The sequence below is a fragment of the Sminthopsis crassicaudata genome, chromosome 5, assembly GCF_048593235.1.
Source record: "Sminthopsis crassicaudata isolate SCR6 chromosome 5, ASM4859323v1, whole genome shotgun sequence".
NCBI classification, from domain to species: domain Eukaryota; kingdom Metazoa; phylum Chordata; class Mammalia; order Dasyuromorphia; family Dasyuridae; genus Sminthopsis; species Sminthopsis crassicaudata.
Window position 1 is genome coordinate 119630957 of NC_133621.1, and position 20011 is coordinate 119650967.

Here is a 20011-nt window from a genome sequence, read left to right on the forward strand (position 1 = left end):
GGAAGGTGTCCTAAGCATAGTAAAAGTAGACAGGGAGATCTTCTGATGTTCCTGTTTGTGAACATTGTGTTGATTATGTCAAGTCCCAGAACATTAAGGAGTTTCCATGTAGATAAAAAGGCTGAAAATGCCGTTTGTTCCCAATATGATATGTATTTTTAATTTTTCCTTCTCCATTGAGTCTTTTCCATCTCCTACCAAAATTTTAGATTTCTCCTAACTTAAAACACCATCTCATTAACCTTTTTTTCCTCACCAAATACTTTTTTTTTTCCATTTTTCTCCTTTCTTTCAGTGCTGAACTTCTTGGAAAATTCTTTACATCTAAAACCACTTTTTCACTACCTATGTGACTCCTTGTTGCAATTCCCTCTTCCTATACTTCTAACATTCAATTGAAATTGTTCCTTCAAATATTATTATTTGTTAATCATTAAATATATTGAGTTTTTTTTCAGTCTATCTTGACCACTTTTGGTCTTTTGGCATTACTGACTATTCATTTTTGAGTTTTACTTCAATTAGCTTTAGAGGTATCAAATGCTTTGATTCTATTCCTATCTCTTTAATATCCCTTCTTTTGTTTCCTTCACTGATTTTTTATTCTTTTTCAAAACCTTTGATGTAGATGTACCCCAATAACCAAACTTGATTCTCTTCTGTTCTATCTATATTTCCTCCTTCATAATCTAATTCACTACTGTGTCTTCAATTGCTTTACATAATTTCCAAATGTATAACTCCCATATGGAACTGCTTTCTGAATGAATATGTGAATGAAAAGTTATTAATTAGCACTTAATCCTAGATAATATATTTATAAGCAGAAGGTAGCTCAGAAATCATACAGTAGAAGGTAGTAAGAGTGAGGATTCAAATCCAGAATTCAAATCTAGCATTCTTTCCACCAGACAACCCTTTCTGGTCATCCAGTAAGAATGTAACATCAAGAACAAAACAAAATATTCCTAAAGTGGTCTGACCAGGGAAGGTTCTATCATATGGTTCTATTATATAACTCCTTTCATTCTAGTTACTGTACTTGAATTAATTTAGCTCACTGATTCAATTTCCAAAAATATTCCTTTTCTATTTCAAAACACTATAAACAAAGTGCCTAGCACACAATAGGAACTTAATAAATGCTTATTGATTGATTGATTGATTGAAGGGTATCTAAATTAGATTAAGTAAATTGATATTTATCCTAGAGATGTTACTCCTTTTAGCATGTCAAAGTATTAGTTTCTAAAGCTATATCAAAGAAGAAAAGACAGTAAAAACATGCGAGAGGGAAGCATAGTATTGCCCTTGGCCTTTCAAAAGAAAAGACTGTTGGAAAAAAAAACTCAATAAGTATTGACCAAAGTAACTATCTCTTCATTTACTATCTTCTCATTAAAATTTCTCATTTTATCTCATAAAGATAAAAATCTTTATGAAAAAATATGCACCCATATTTGTAATGGGCCAGAACTCTGAAATAAGGATTCTTACAAGGTGTTAACTTAGAGGAACTGATAAGACAATGGTTATCTAGTTTACCATGGTGATTAATAGTTCCCTAGTTCAGTATAATTGAATTAATATTACAACAAATAATGGTTCCCCAGTGATATAATGATTGGCTTCTACTCAGTATGATAAATGGATTTAATTGTAATAGAGTATTTAAGAGGTCAGATTCAGACCTAGAGGGGGGATTGAACAGACTCAGAGACAGACTCAGAGAAGACAGAGGACTTGAGGCTGGAACTCAAGGTCCTGGAGCCAAGGAGAGACATTCCATCTCCCACCATCGTAGTGGCTGTCCTTCTTCACTTCTCCATTGAGATCAAGGACTGTCTGAAGGCCTCCAGAAAGCTAATGGAGCCCCAGGTGAAGGAGACAGACTGTGAAGGAGACAGTAAAGACTTTTGGACTTTATCCCTGACTATTCTCATGATGATTACTCTGCTGAAACAAAGGCTGGTCCTAAGATCTACAGAAAGCTAAGCAGAACATTACACATATTTAGTGCATCCTTTTTGCAAATATGAGAAGGGAACAGGCAAATCTTCACAAATAATAATTCTTCAGGAAAATACTTCTGTCCAATCACACAGCCTCCTGAAAGATACATAGAATACAGGATTTTCAAGTTTTTATTTTTTGTTTAAAAAAATGGGACTGCTTTATTTGGTACAGCAAAATGCTTCACTAATGACTCTATTCCAACATTTTTTCCCTCATGAATATATAAAATCATATAAGATTACTTTAATGATATAATAACATATGCTTTTATTTTCTTTGATTGTTATTACTGTTTGGACCTTCCCTGGGAACAAAGAAAAGTGTCTAAATAAGTCTGACAGTCTGACTACATTCCAGAGTCATATTCTCATGAATCTTTAATGACGGGGAGATGTATGTTTTATTAGTTCTCTGGGACTGAGTAAGATTGGTCAGTACAATTATAGTAATCAGATTTTAACTATCTCAGTGTTGTTTTATTTACATTGTTGTCCCTGGGGATGTTGTTCTCCTCCCTAAGCTTGCTGTTTTCTACAATAATTCACATGAATCTGTATTTTTATGAATTCTTTTTATTCAGATTTTCTTCTGGAGCAATAGTATTCCATTATATTTTTAAACCACAATTTGTTCAGCTATTCTTTAGTTTTGGGAACTTACTTTGTTTCCAGATTAATTATTTTTTGCTATGAAAATAAGTGTTATGAGTATTTTGATTTATATTCAGCTTTTTTGTCTATCTTCAATCCTTTTAGACATACATGATAAGTAATGTGATCACTGGAAAGAGTATGAAAAGTTTAGTAAGTTATCTTATATAATTCCAAATTATCTTCTAGAATGATTGGACCAATCCTTAATTCCAGCAATAGTGACTTTATGTGCCTGTTTTCTCCAGTCCTTGGCATTGACTACATATATATTTTATTAGGTTTTAGGTAGTTAACTTTTGTTTATATAATAAAATGTGGTATTTTTAGAATTGGTTTATTTTTCCAAAGTGTTGACATAATTTTGCTTCATTATTCTTTCTTCCGACTTTATTATCTGGTTTTGTGTTATCTCTAATTCTAATAATATAATCTCTTCATCCCAGTCAATGATGAAAATTTTAGACCACCATGACATTCCACTAGAGACTTTTGCTAAGTTTATATCTCTTATTTAAGCAATATTTGCTCCTTTTGGAATTCTTATGTGATCCATCTTAATCAATTGTTTTTTTCTGGAAGATCATATCATCAACCCCATATATTAAAAGGAACTCACTTATTTTAATCTTGCCTTTACATACTAGAACTGATCCTTATATGGTGTCATTCATATTAATACCTCCATTGGGCATCTATTCAGCAAGTTATATCAAAAAGAAGACAAAAGAGGAAGATAAAAATAATATAGCAATGTAATATGTAGCTAGGAAGACAAATATGACTAGTATTCTTATTATGAATCACCCATTTTGACATTCCCCTACTTCTTTGTCTAAATATCTTAAACAAGTTTCCTTACTTTTGTTCTTTACCTTAGAAGAAGGGAGGGAAGGATAGTAAAGACAAGAAAGTTCTGATTGGTGTATTTTCTTCTATTTTGATTCCCCTAATGTGTAAGGCCAGATGAAGTCTAAATGGGGAAAACACATTTAGATCCTGCTTAGGTTGGGAGGGTTCCTAAGAAATGGATTGTAAAGAAATGGGTTGTGAAGTGAGGTGGAATCAGAGACCTCTACACCAGACCATATGCAGCAATTTTAAATCAACGGGGACTTAAACATAATCATGGAGTACATAAAACTATCAGAAAAGGAAGATAGGGTGTCTCTAGTTGAAATGTAGGCATTTTCATATGCACTCAAAAACTCTAATTAATTTACTATCCTGATGTTGTACAGGTGATATTAGGAAGTAAAATGAGAAAGTATAATAGAAATTTGCAAATTTCCACTCATACTTCTATAACTTCATATTGATTTTAAAATATATTTGGTAATCAAACAGATGAGTAACCAATTTTTGGTTTTCTTCCACATTAGTTATTTGGTGGAATAATGGAAAAATGCTTAAAGGAGCCAATTATCTTGCTCTTCGGTCTATAAACTGATTTGCCCATTGCTCATTGAATTTTTCCCAAGTCACTTAAACTGACTTCTATCCATTTTTATCTACTCCCATTATAGCTTCTAGGAAAAGCTACGGAAAAGTTTCAGAGGGACTTATACAAGTTTAGCTGATTACTCTTCCTACTCCCTCCCTCTCTTGCCATCCTGCTTCAGAATTAAATCTTCTCCTCAGACCTCTGATTGAAGTCAGAATAATGAATGGGAGCGCAGTAAGTGTCTATAGTCCAATTAAATTTGGTTCAAATTATTTTCCAACCAGCTTCAGGTTTGCAAAATTTCAAAAACATTTTGTTCAATATATTTTCCATCTGTAGGAAAATAGTTATTACCAACTTCCGGTTTATACTCACCATCCAATTTGTTCACTCATAATTGTAAGCTGCTGAACCTTGCTAGGAAAAGGCATACTACTGTGCTGACCATGTGCTGACTGGCCCTTTATGATGTATGCCAACTAGTTGACAAATTTTCTTCATTGACTAACTCTTTCTTCTCCTTCCCTCAGTGGCTACTTCAAATCTTCTCTCCTTTCCTCCAATCCTCAGTAATTCTGATTCATTTTCTTTTTTTTTTTTATTCATTTTTCCAAATTATCCCCTCCCTCCCTCCACTCCCTCCCCACCATGGCAGGTAATCCCATACATTTTACATGTGTTACAATATAACCTAGATACAATATATGTGTGTAAAAACCATTTTCTTGTTGCACATTAATTATTAGCTTCCGAAGGTATAAGTAACCTGGGTAGATAGACAGTAGTGCTAACAATTTACATTCGCTTCCAAGTGTTCCTTCTCTGGGTATAGTTATTTCTGTCCATCATTGATCAACTGGAAGTGAGTTGGATCTTCTTTATGTTGAAGATTTCCACTTCCATCAGAATACATCCTCATACAGTATTGTTGTTGAAGTGTATAGTGATCTTCTGGTTCTGCTCATTTCACTCAGCAACAGTTGATTTAAGTCTCTCCAAGCCTCTCTATATTCCTCCTGCTGGTCATTTCTTACAGAGCAATAGTATTCCATAACCTTCATATACCACAATTTACCCAACCATTCTCCAATTGATGGACATCCATTCAACTTCCAGTTTCTAGCTACAACAAAAAGAGCTGCGACAAACATTTTGGCACATACAGGTCCCTTTCCACTCTTTAGTATTTCTTTGGGATATAATCCCAATAACAGCAATGCTGGGTCAAAGGGTATGCACAGTTTGACAACTTTTGGGGCATAGTTCCAAATTGCTCTCCAGAATGGCTGGATTCTTTCACAACTCCACCAACAATGTATCAGTGTCCCAGTTTTCCCACATCCCCTCCAACATTCATCATTATTTGTTCCTGTCATCTTAGCCAATCTGACAGGTGTGTAGTGGTATCTCAGAGTTGTCTTAATTTGCATTTCTCTGATCAGTAGTGATTTGGAACACTCTTTCATATGAGTGGAAATAGTTTCAATTTCATCATCTGAGAATTGTCTGTTCATATCCCTTGACCATTTATCAATTGGAGAATGGTTCGGTTTCCTATAAATCAGGGTCAGTTCTCTATATATTTTGAAAATGAGACCTTTGTCAGAACCTTTCCTTTTAAAAATATTTTCCCAATTTGTTAGTTCTCTTCTAATCTTGTTTTCATTAGTATTGTTTGTACAGAAACTTTTTAGTTTGATGTAATCAAAATCTTCTATTTTGTGATCAATAATGATCTCTAATTCTCCTCTGGTCATAAATTCCTTCCTCCTCCACAGGTCTGAGAGGTAAACTATTCTCTGTTCCTCTAATCTATTTATGATCTCATTCTTTATGCCTAAATCCTGGACCCATTTTGATCTTATCTTGGTATATGGTGTTAAGTGTGGGTCCATATCTAATTTCTGCCATACTAATTTCCAGTTTTCCCAACAGTTTCTTCTGAATAATGAATTTTTGTCCCTAATGTTGGTATCTTTGGGTTTGTCAAAGATTAGATTGCTATAGATGTACCCTTTTTTGTCCTTTGTATCTAATCTATTCCACTGATCTACCGTTCTATTTCTTAGCCAGTACCAAATGGTTTTGGTGACTGCTGCTATATAATATAGCTTTAGATCAGGTACACTTAGACCACCTTCCTCTGACTTTTATTTCATTAGTTCCCTTGCAATTCTCGACCTTTTATTCTTCCATATGAATTTTGTTGTTATTTTTTCTAGGTCATTAAAATAGTTTCTTGGGAGTCTGATTGGTATAGCACTAAATAAATAGATTAGTTTGGGGAGTATTGTCATCTTTATTATATTCGCTCGGCCTATCCAAGAGCACTGAATGCCTTTCCAATTATTTAAATCTGACTTTATTTTTTTGGCAAGTGTTTTGTAATTTTTCTCATATAATTCCTGACTATTCTTTGGTAGATGGATTCCCAAATACTTTATACTCTCAACATTTGTTTGGAATGGAATTTCTCTTTGTATATCTTGCTGTTGCATTTTGTTGGTGATATATAAGAATGCTGAGGATTTATGTGGATTTATTTTGTATCCTGCCACTTTGCTAAAATTCTGAATTATTTCTAATAGCTTTTTAGCAGAGTCTTTGGGGTTCTCTAAGTATACCATCATGTCATCTGCAAAGAGTGATAGTTTGATTTCCTCATTTCCTACTCTAATTCCTTGAATCACTTTCTCGGCTCTTATTGCCGAGGCTAGCGTATCTAGTACTATGTTGAATAGTAATGGTGATAGTGGGCAACCTTGTTTCACTCCTGATCTTACTGGGAAAGGTTGCAGTTTATTTCTATTGCATATTATGCTTACTGAAGGTTTTAAATATATGCTCCTGATTATTCTAAGGAATAGTCCATTTATTCCTATACTCTCAAGAGTTTTTAGTAGGAATGGATGTTGTATTTTGTCAAATGCTTTTTCTGCATCTATTGAGATGATCATATGGTTTTTATTAATTTGATTATTAATATGGTCAATTATACTAATAGTTTTCCTAATATTAAACTAGCCCTGCATTCCTGGTATGAATCCTACTTGATCATAGTGTATTATCCTGGGGATGATTTTCTGAAGTCTTTTTGCTAATATCTTATTTAAGATTTTAGCATCAATATTCATTAAGGAAATTGGTCTATAATTTTCTTTCTCAGTTTTCGATCGACCTGGTTTAGGTATCAGTACCATGTCTGTGTCATAAAAGGAGTTTGGTAGGACTCCTTCATTCCCTATTTTTTTCAAATAGTTTATATAGCATTGGGGCTAATTGTTCTTTAAATGTTTGGTAGAATTCACATGTAAATCCATCTGGTCCAGGGGATTTTTTCCTGGGGAGTTGATTAATAGCTTGTTCTATTTCTTTTTCTGAAATGGGACTATTTAAGCAATTTATTTCCTCCTCTGTTAATCTAGGAAGCCTATATTTTTGGAGGAAGTCATCCATTTCACTTAAATTATCAAATTTATTGGCATAAAGTTGGGCAAAGTAACTCCTTATTATTTCTCTAATTTCCTCTTCATTGGTGGAAAGATCCCCCTTTTCATTTGTAAGACTAACAATTTGATTTTCCTCTTTCTTTTTTCTGATCAGATTTACCAAAGGTTTATCTATTTTATTGGCTTTTTCATAAAACCAACTCTTGGTTTTATTTATTAATTCAATAGTTTTTTTACTTTCAATATTATTGATTTCTCCTTTTAATTTTTGTATTTCAAGTTTAATTTTTGGTTGGGGGCTGACTCATTTTCTTAAGTGGATAGCTTTTCTCCTAATTTATTGAGAAAAGTATTGCCATCTATTATGGATTCCCTTTTTCTCTTCACATTGTATTCCTTCTATAGTTTTATCTATTTTCTTCGTCTTTTCTCCTATGTCTGAGGAATAAGTATCCTCTTTCCTTGCCAAAATTAACTGTTCTACCTGTAACTTTGCATTTCCTCCTGTCTTCTCTATGCTTCTATCAATTTATATCTCTTTTTTGACTACCTCTGTCTATGTCTGCCTCTGTCTACTTTTGTTTCTTTTTCTTTTTTTTTTCCCTCTGGTACTTTCCAGTTATCTGACAATGGTCAGATGGCTTAATCTTTGAGCTCCAGTCTCCTCATTTGTATAATGGGGATAATAATGACATCCATCTCACTGAATTGTTATAAGGCTCAAATGAGACTAATCTCATTTGAATCTCATTTAAATTAAAAAAATAAGTCTCATTTAGATACCTAAGTATTTAAAGTTTTGTAAACTTTACCTTGTTGATAATGATGATGATGATAATGATATATCTGGAATGGCCTCCAATATCAGTGCTTGAAATATAATGGGCACTTAATAAATATTAGTTGATTGACACTATTATGGTGGCTTAATAAATTTTCAATCTCAAATTAGCAATTATTTGAAAAACTTTCAAATATTTTTACACAAAAGTACATGGAAACACAATGACAAGAAAGAGTGAGATAGTTGGAAGCATGTACTTCTTTTCATTTGGCTAGTTTACTTGACATCTCTTGCTATATCTCTAGCTTCATTTAAAGAATATACCCCAGTTAGGATTTCAGGAATTTTTCCTATTCACTCACTGAAAGCACTTGATAATAAAGTTCTGTGCTCCAAAGAACAATATTTTGCTGATTACTAGAGTAAAAAACAAAACAAAGTGGCAAAATGATATGTCATTTGGGAAGGACAGCCTTTTTGTTCCCACTATTGACTCTGATACTCCTATTATGGCTTCTCCTCTTCAGCTGTAAAAAAGGGTGAGGAGAGAAGAGTGTGTCTTTTTTCAGGTGCAGAAATACCATCCTCTTTTTCACAGGATGAACAGCCCATCCCAGTATCCAGACAAAAAAAAAAAAAAAAGCTGCTATACAAATGGAAAAAGAGACCCAGTGTCCCAGCTGATTTTCCTGGAACAGTACTTTGCCTTTTAGTCAGCATCATTCTTGATCCCAACCTGCCATAGATCAAGAATCAGTTTATCTTCTTTCCTCAGACCTGGAAATCTATGCCTCTATATTGTTACCTGGTTTCCTTGTATTCTTTCACAACTCAGTTCAAACCCTATCTATCACAAGAGCCCTTTTCCTAGACTTAGATACTAGAGCTTTCCTCTCTCATCACCTTGCACCTACTCTGTATATATTTTGTCTGCCTATATAGATATTTGTATGTTGCCTTCACTATCAGAATGTGAACTTGTTTTGAGCAGGGCCTATGTTTTTACCTTTCTTTACATATCACGTGTGTAGCATAGTGCCTGGTACTGATATCTTGTAAATACTTAATAAATGCTTACAGACTGTTTTCTCCATGGAGAAAGGAGCAGAGGATCTTTAACTAGTCCTAACATCATGTTATATTTATTTTATATGTATATTTGTATTTATAAAATTATATTTATATTTATAAAATTTTACAATATGATTTTAGGTTTGCAAAATAATTTCATTATAATGACTGGTGAGATAACAGAATCAATAAATTTTTTTGACTATTTTACATTTGAAGAAATAGATTCAGATATTAAGTATATGTAACTATTCACATAGGTTGATTTCAAGTCATTATATTATGCTGTGTATTGGGAATTGGGACAAAGGACAGCATAAATAGTATCAATTACAAGGAAGAAAAAAATTAAGTTTAACCCATCAATTTCTTCCACTCTTTATGGATAAAAACAACACCTGAAAGTGTGCATGGGAGAAAATCTTCCATTGCTTCTCCTGTCAAGAGGATAGTTATATTATCCTAACCTTTACATAAATACAAGGAGAATATCATTTGATTATTTATGGAATGCCACCCCTAATCCATAGGTCAGAAAATGGGGCAGTTTAAGTAGTCAGAATAATAAGGGCAATTTGCATTTGGTCAATGGCATAGTAAGTACTGCTTGGAATTGAAGCTGACAAGGTCTCTTCCCAAAAGGCTTTCAATATATCAAAACAATTCATTAAAAGGATATAAGAAGGTAGCCCTTTCCTACTGGGGAAAAGCTATTGGCTTTAGTGCTCTCCATTATAACCAGCAGAAGCTTCCATTCCTACCTCTGTTCAATGGTAACATTTCTTGAGAATAAAATGGCAAAAATTATTAAATTGGGGAAGTGAATAGGTTTTCAGGAGAATTTGAAGAAAAGGAATTATTTGATAGAGAGAGCATTTTGTTAGAGAAATAAGAAAGACATTTAGATTCAAAAATCCCTGAGGACTAAGCAGATGATTGATTATAAATAGATATGCCCTGCTTTTTGTAATAATGTTTGTCTCTGAAAAATTAAATATTTTTAAAGAACCCTTTCTGAACTTTAAAAAAAAATACTCAAGTAGTACAAATGGTCAAGAATAGTATAGAATAACCAGACATTAAACATCGTGTTATGTCAGAGAGGCAGAAAGTCCTTCTGGAAGGATCACTGGATTAATAGATAGAAAGTTCTTTCTGAGTTCAACACCTGGCTATGATATAAATTCCCCAAGAAATTTTGAGCAACAGATTAGACTTGGAATCCAGTAAAGTCTTTCCCAACTCTAACATTGCATGAAATTTTTGACAATTCTTATTATGTGACTGCCTCCCTCGGGTTGGCCCTGTTCTAACACTAATCATATGTAGCTGTAAATATGCTGCAATATTATAACTTCTATTGGAAATTATTATTTCTAGTACAAACTTGTAATATTGAAACTTACAAAGTTAACTCAAAATGCAATTTAGAGCTGGGATCCCTTTTCTTTGTTGCCCTGGAAAAAACAGAACTATCATTCCCAGTTAGGCAAGAGAGAACTGTTAGGACTTTGTTTTGTAATTTTTAACTTGGAAAAAGGTGAAGGGTTTCCCTGTATCTCACAACTTGTGCATTTGCAATGATGCAAATTTAGGATTAGAATTAGGAAAATACTCAGTAATATTCTAATATTCAAAAAGATATTGGTCTGTCATACATGTTACTTGGTTTTTCCTTCACCAAATTCTTTAAACAAAAGTTTGATGCAGACTTATCTAATTTGTTGGAGAAGGAATATCTATTCAGATATGAGTCAATAGCAGATAACTGAGGTCTCTTTCAACTCAGAAATCCTCTGATTTTTCCTACTACTCTGGTGGTTCATATAAGTGACATATAAATGAATTGTAATTAGGTAATAGAGCTTTGTGCAGTCACCAGCCTCACTTTCTCCTACAGAGCCTTCTAGGTCCGGTAGCCAGAGATACATCAGGATGACTAGAGATGGTCCTGGATATAGTAAGAGACCTTGGCCTTTTTTTAAAAAGCTAAGGTATTTTTAAAACAGATCTTAGTTCGATTGAGACAATGGCCATTAATTGATTAAATTAAAATGAAGCAGAGAAACTTTTTACCTAATTAAAAAAAATCAATCTGGGAAAGAAAGATCCTCAGGGTTTCTGGCCCCCAAAGCAACAATTGCTATTTATACTATGTACCCTCACTCTCAGCCAACTGGAACCCAAACAGCAACCAAGTGACACTTGGACTAGGACCTATTGTTGGCCAAATGAGAGCCAGGGCGAGTTGGGTTTAAAGCATGGTGCTTAAAAAATTACAATTAAAATTTGAATCTAAATGCTCATTGGATGAATGGTAAATGTGATCTGATGAGCACAAAAAAGAGTGGAGAAACAATTCATTTTATAAAAGTGAAGATCTAAAGAGTTTACAGAAATCTGTGCATAATTTAATTTTAAAATCAATCCACTAAACACATGGATTACAATAATACAGAAAAAGTGTGAAAGGGTAGGGATTTTAAAAATTATCTGGTATTGTAGATCTCAAGACTGATTTTTGCCAATTTTTTTTGCTTTTTTTGAATCATGCTCATCATTAAATCATACAGTATAATTCTCTAGCTATCTCTTTTCCACTACAATTTTTTTGACATGATAGACATTATGATGGGTCTACATAAGAAAATTACTGATGGAATCCTTCTTATTTACAATTAATTGAAACCATTTCACAATATAATCACATATCTTGCACAATATAATCACAGATCTGGCTCTGTAAGGGAACTTAAAGACTATTGAATCCAACTCCCTCATTTTAGGGATGAAAAAAACTTAGATCTCAGAGATTAGATGACTTGCCTAAGGTCACATAGAGAGAAAATGCCAGAGCCATGATTTCAAGCCAATCTTCTGATTCTAAATCCAAAGCTTCCTTCATTGAGAGCTAAAATGATTTTTGCTATTACTACTTTTAATATGAATCATTCACAATTTTAAAATGTTTTAGGATTTACAAAGTACCTTCTTCACAAGAAATCTATAAGGTACACACACAATATAAGTCTTTGAAACACCCATTTTATAGATGAGGAAGCTTTAAAGTGAAAGAGGCTAAATGAATTGATATTTACACAATGTTTCGAATTACCAGACTTTGATCTCTTCCTGACTAAAATTACGTAGTATATATAAGTAAGTGTTTATTTTTGTTAGCATACTGAAATCTCTACATTTCAGTCATGTAATGGAAAATATTGCTTTCAATCTTAATGAAGGAGTACAAGTAATACAATAGAAAACTTTTTCAAATAAATACAGGATCCTCATGATATACCAGTAATTTTAAAACTAATGATTTCTATACCTTTTTAGATAAAGATTATTCAAGTGAAATATGTTTTTTGTATCTAGACCTCTATTTTTATTGAATTCATCTTCACTGGAAGGCTTTATTATTATGATATGATTCATAATAGTGATTTTAACAATTTAAATATTTTTGTCTCAAACTGTCTTTTTAACAAATCTATCCATTCTCTTTCTTTCTTTTTGTCTCTCCTTGGTGTGTCTCTCTCTCTCTCTCTCTCTCTCTCTCTCTCTCTCTCTCTCTCTCTCTCTCTCTCTCTCTCTCTCTCTCTCTCTCTCTCTCTCTCTCTCTGTCTCTCTGTCTCTCTCTCTCTCTGTTTCCTACTAATTTTCTCATTTTTATTTGTATAATTCAGAGATGAAACTGGTGACTGTCATATCAAATCATGTAATTCTACTGAGTCTTTGTTGAAGACATAGGTGAAAAGGTTCTGTAAGCCTGTATCAAGTCTGGAAATTGGATCCATCACTATTGTAAGACCTGAGTAAAGACTAAATTTGAGGGTGGGTATTCACCGATAAGAGATAGCAAAGAAGTGTCACTTGGTTTAGGGATAGCTTTTTCTTTAGAGGAGAGGTACTAAAGAGAGATGAAAGAAAAGGCATTGAGAATCAAAAATAATTTTTAGAATGTGGTATTGGGAATATTAGTAATCCATTGATTTTCAGTTCAATTGTCTGTGATTCTATTTTGACATTCCATGCTATTTTATATTATTTATTTTGAACAATATGCATGTGTGTATACAAAAATACGTGCATGCAGTATATTAGTGAGAGATGAAACATGGCCTAATATGTGAAAAGGAGCCATTCTTGGAAACAGAAAGATTAGGTTTATATCCTATCTCTGAAATACTATGAGTACAGTGAGAAAATCACTTACCATCTAACTTATCCCAGAAAATACTTTAAGACTTTAATAAGAATGAATTAAAGTTACCTGAGGAATTTTCTACACTGGAAGTTCCCCCAATATGCTTTTGAAATTGCTATTGCTATTGCTTTCACTCTGTCTCTGTCTTTTGGAAAATAATACTATCAACATCACAGTACTGCTACAGGGTTCAAAAGATATAGCAATGCTCTTTGGAAACCTCAAAGTATGGTATTAATATAAGATCTTTTAGATAAAAAGATAGATTCATTTATTAACTGCCAGACACCAAGCTAGTTCTTCAAAAAAACTTATATTCTACTACATATATATATGTATATATATATATGCATATATATATGTAAATAAAATGCAAAGAATAAATATGAGGAAAAATTGTGTCAAGTAGAGCACAAACAATGGGAATAAACAGGAAAGATTTCTCTAGAAGGTGGTATTGAGCTGAGATCTGAAGAAAACAAAAGATTCTAAGAGGCAAATATGAAGAAGGAAATTCTGTGTGAGGACAGCAAGTGCAATGGTACAGAGATAAGAGACAGACAGAAACCAGTTGGCCATCCCATAGAGATAAGAAGAGGATTTAAGTGTAAAAAAATTGGAAAGGAATGTTATAGTGAATTAGTGATGAATTGTAAAAATCAACAGAGGATTTCTAGCTGATGCTAGAGGCAATTGGGAGCCACTGGGATATATAAAGGAAAACTATAATCAGACGACCCCAAATCAGGTTGGCAAGCTGTATTAAATTGGATGGGGCAGAGACTTGAAGCAAGGAGGCCAATTAAAAAAGTGATTCCAGGTGTACAGAAAAAATGATAAATATCTGAGCTAGAATGATGGCTGTGTAAGTTGAAAGAAAGGGGAATATGTGAACTGTAGAGGTAGAAATAAAAAAGATTTTTAGAACTTATTGGATATTTGTAATGAAGGAGAAGAGTTCATGATGAACTGAGGTAGAAAGATGGTAATGCCTTTGAACAAACAAGGAAGTCTGGATTTAAAATGAGGTTAGGAAAAAAAGTTTAGTTTTGGACCTGTTGAGTCACAACCTCTCCTTCTGACCTCATATAGCATTTGAAACTCTCTTATACAGGCACCATATACTGCTTTGCTTTATGGTTCTGTACATATAAACATGTATCTCCATAGATTGTAAGTTGCATGAGGGCAGAACTATATTTCATTTATCTTTGCATATAACAAAACCTATTACAATGACTTTCATCCCCTTAGCATGTAACAAATGCTTAATTTAATTATTGAGTAAGAAATTGCTTTTCTTATTTATGATGCAGCCTGGTCAGACAAGGCCCTTTTTCCCAAAGATCTTGAGAAATAGGCAGAATGACTGTTGGAATGATTTGTCAATCAATAAGTATAATTCCTAAGCTCCAAAGGGAATTTTTTTAAACCATCTCTTGTGTGCAATCTTATCTAGCTTATTAATGAATATATTTTAAGTCAATTGGAACATGATTACTTTAGATTGGTACATTTGTAAGGGGTACCTCGTTTCTTTGTACGTAGGAATATGATCAGTGTAAGATTCAACATTCAGGTACCACCCAAGTCAGGGCATAGTCTGAGTAACTTCTGGACAGACAACTTGTATTGCAGCATGTTTTGAATCAGTTCCAAATGTAATGGATATTCCACAGATTACCACATGTCCTCATTGTAATCCTTCGTTTCACCATTAATAACTTGTAATGAGCCAAGTTCTCTGTGAATGTTAGTTGCATCACTTTTTCTTGGATCTAAATGGATCACTATAATGTCTCTCCTTGGAATCTTACCCAAAGCATATTCCATTCTTCTTTTTTGAGGAGTTTTAAAACATTGGTGATCAGCTGCAATGATTGGGTGGGGTGAATAGTGACATGTCTTGCTCTGTTGAATTTGTCTTATGAACAAAATCTTTGGAAATCACTGCTGCAGGACCATATGACTAAATAATCATGAAACTCTGGCAATAATTTTCCTATTCTACAAAATGCTTTTTTTTCCTTCAATTCTATGAGAACTATTGTACCTTGAGGGAGCCTGCGTAATACATTATATATTCACTATTTGAAAATAGCAAAGTCTGAAAGCACCATACGGTTTATACTAGTGAGTGTAATAATATACAAAGACAGACATCTCTGGCTCAGTGGAGATCTGAATGAACTTTGAGAAAAACTGATTCAATGGCTTTTAAATTTTGGTTTCATCTGGTTATTTGTCTTTGAGGTAGCAATGTAGTAGAGCAAATTCTCATGTAATAGAACACCTCAAAGGTCATAGGAACTAGGCAGTAGGCTTGACTACTTATTAATATTTCAATAGCCTTGGATGTTTATTATGGAGGTTTCCATAATTAACAGCTCCTCCTTCTTCACAATCTTTAATCCATTACTTGGAGAAGGTTGGGTGACTCAATCATTACCAAAAATCCAGAATGGGAAGGTAAGTTCTAAAGGAACCAAGGAATAGTTCTTTTCACAGGTGCCAAACCCATCTAATTTGACACTCCATCGTTAAAGCAATGATACATTTAAACCAAATCAAGTAAGATTGCTCTTTTAAAAAAAATCTGTGTAATTCCACATTGAAAAGAGCTGTGGAGAAAGTGAAAGACCCATAGATCTGGAACCCAGGCATATGTGGAAGATGCCAAGGAATTGGGTATCAGCCATTTCTGGGCTGAAATCTCACAGAAAATCACAATGTGAATGAAATGAGAAATTAGGATGGACTTAAGCAGCTTCTAATTTTGATCAGCTTCAAGCCATCTGGTGATGGTGATGCAATAAAAAGTACAAAATCACAACAAAGTTTCATTTTCTTTGTTGGAAAAAACAAATCTGGTGAAACTGCTTATGGTATCTAGGGTTTTGAGGATAAGAAAAACATCCATGAAATTATTCAGAGTAATAAGTACTACTATTAAGAAAGTGGACATGGCTATAGTTCATGCAGTAGTTCAGTTGAATATATGATAAAGCAAGGTGATCCTCAATGGGTTTTACTGTATATACCAAATGGTTAAGAGACTACAAAATACTATGAATATTAAATGAGGTTTAGGTATCATATTTTTTAAAATTTGATAATCACTTTTCATGGTAATATCATTTTGTTGGCCCATTTTTTTCAATATGTGTCTAATTAGAATAGCATCTCTGAGTTGGCAGGAATCTTAGAGTTTGCAAAATACAGCTCCTCATCATGCACATGAATCTATATTTCAACATTATTTACAAATAGTCATCCAGTCTTGGCTAGAATACCTCCAATGACAGAGAAATCATGGCTTTTTGAGTTAAATCATCCTATTTTGAATTTTCTACCATCTTAAAGCGATAGTTTGATATATATGCATTTTGAACTTTTCAGAGAAAAAGAGTTGGGCAAATCCAAAGATTTATCATTATTATCTATCAGTTCTAGAGCAATTTGTGCCATTTCCTGAATAGTCGTGATCATTTTTATGCATTGTATTTTTTAAAATTTTAAATACATCATTGTTTGACCTTACTCAGTTGGTGACATAAAAAGGCATGACATAATAGATGAGAAAAACATAATGTATTTGTGTCCTTTTACATGAATTAACCTTTTGGAGTTGTCATTCTTTTTGCATTCTCTGGAATCTTTTTTTTTTGAGCAAGTTTCTTCTCTGCAAAATAGATGGAGTGAGGTCATCATCCTAATGATGTTGTAAAGCAGAGATTTTTAAAGGAAGGAGAAATCATTTCCTTCATTTTATATTCTATATTTTTTTTATATTTCTCCTTATACAGTTTATGTTGCAAGCACTTTAAAAAGTTTATACAAAAGAAAAAATAAACTTTTTCTCTTCTGTCTCTGTCTTGAGTGCATTATTCTGAGGAAATAGTACCACATATTTTTCTACTCATTTTGAGCCAATTCCTGGTGGGAGAGTGGGAAAGGAAGCTTTAGCATAATACTTTTACAAGATAAACTGAGAAAAAAGTGCAGCTGGGGTAAAGATAATCTTTCATTGAGTTTTTCCCTCTTCCTGAGAAATATAAGGCATACAGATGGTGCAAAGCAAGGAGAGGGTAAACACAGATTGTGACATTATTGTAAACCATTGGCTGAAATGGGGGAAGAAAAGAAATTTTACATGGATCTTTACTAATTAAGAAAAATGTGAAGATTTCTCCATGTCTGGATAGAGGAAGGTGAAATTTCTAGTCTTTCCTCTCCATTTTCTATGCATTTTCCAAACTTTCCTTCCTATATTTATTTTAGATCAAATAGTATATACATTGTTAGTTTTTTTTTGAGGGGGTAGATAATTCAATCCACTTGTGAATTTTAACTTATTGCCATTTAACCAGGTAATTAGCCATCAGGGCTAAATAGATGTATTAGTCTGATGTGCAGTGTAATAGTAAATGCCTTTTTGAATAATGGGTGAATTATATTCATTGCTTTACACTGCTTTGCACAATTTGCTTGTTATAATTCTACCAGGTTTACTTTCTTTAAAGACAAAATCAAGTTTTATTAATTTTTTAAGTGCAAAACATACTAGGACTTTAGTTATATTTGACTTGAATATTTATGTTATATATAAAATTTGAAAATCATGTATTGAAATGATTTTACATTATAAGAAATAAGTACTATTTGGTGATCATGATTTCATTATCCCTAGCAACATTTTCTAAATTTCTTTTAGTAGTATCATTTGTTAGGCATTATGATAATAGTTTGATAGATATATGACATGACAAAAAAAACCTAGAAACTTTGTTAGGAATGATGGAATCAAATGAAAGAAACAGAAGTTTTTAAGGAAATAGATGGTAATCTACCACCTGATTGAAGATAGTTATCCCAGAAAAAAAGAAACACTGAACAGGTGATTCAGATGATCTCAAAAGCCATCCCCTAATAGATAAGTAGCCAAAGGATATGAGAAAACAGTACTCCAAAAAGAACCATCAACTGTTACAATCATTGAAAGGATGCTCCAAATTACTATTTGTAGAGGGCCAGGAGTTAAGAATCCATTCTAGATCTCGAATCTTACAGTAACTTGGATCACCAAAACTCTATTTTCTTATTGAAATAGTAGAGACTGCTTGTCAATATTATAAGTTAATAATCTAGTGACTGAAGGAAAATGCAAACACCATTTTGGATTAAAAGCAAACTTTTGAATTTAGGACAAGAAAAAGAGCCCACAATAGAGGCTAAAGACATTTGGGAGAAAGATACTTGAGACAATGGTATGATAAACTTTACCCTGATGTGTATCTCAACTATTTGCATCTCTGTCTAATTAACTAAGTTCCAGGGCTTAATCATTTATATCTCACTACATCTTGTTTGTCGCACAAAGCTATAGGAACTTCAAAGAGTATATCTATGGTCCTGATAAATAAACTTTGAAGAGTCCATAATCCAGACTTCTCTGCCTGGACCCAGTATGTTTCCACTCACTTAATTCACAATAGGAACTGGACTCCAACAACTAATAACAAGAGAAATGTACAGCAAAATAAACCTAACATTTTACTTAATACTTAGCAAATTGACAAAGATGATTTTAAAAAGCAGGAATGGTTGTTTAAAAAGCTAATGCTGTAGGAGGTGTAGAAAACTAGGCAAATTCATTTATTAGTGCTACCATTTTATGAAGAAATTTGAAATTATTCAAATTAAATGATTCAAATGTCTTTATCCTTTGATCCAGTGATTCCATATTAGACATATGTCACAAGGATGTCATAGACAAAAAAAAAAAGATTCCATATGTACCAAAATATTTACATAATACATATTATGGAAACAAACCACTAGAAATATCAATTGTGGAATGGCTAAACAAATTGTGATACATGAATATAATATTATTGTACTGTAAGTACTCAATGAATACAGAATAACATAAAAAGGACTGAACTATTGTAAAGTAAGCAGAAACAAAAAAATATACACAAAGGTCTCGTGATATAAATAGAAAGAAAAGCATCCACAAAACAATAAAAGTCTATAGTTGCAAGATTACAAACAGTGCTTGGGCCCAAAGAGGATGAGAAGAGACTCTCTGCATACATTTGCAAATATGAGAAGTCTATTAGTATGAAATATCATATTTAATTCAATTATTTTTCTGTGGATTGAATTTTTAATTTTTTTCTTCTTCCTCTTTTTTCTTTTAAAAAGTATTTCTTATTAAAAAAAAAACCTATAAGAATCCTTGTTAGACAAATGTGAGTTTTGGGGAGAGGTAGAGAAAGAGAAAGTGAGGAAAATCTAAGTCATATAAAATTGAAAGATGTCAATAAAATCCTTTTTAAAAAGAGATGATGTTTGAGAATAAGATTTGGATTTTCAGGCCATGGC

At 32.9% G+C, this 20011-nt stretch overlaps 1 pseudogene; it reads right to left on the bottom strand.

Annotated features, from left to right (window-relative positions):
• LOC141543897 (cyclin-Q-like) overlaps window positions 1-20011 on the bottom strand; it is a 54548-nt pseudogene that overhangs the window by 1239 nt on the left and 33298 nt on the right.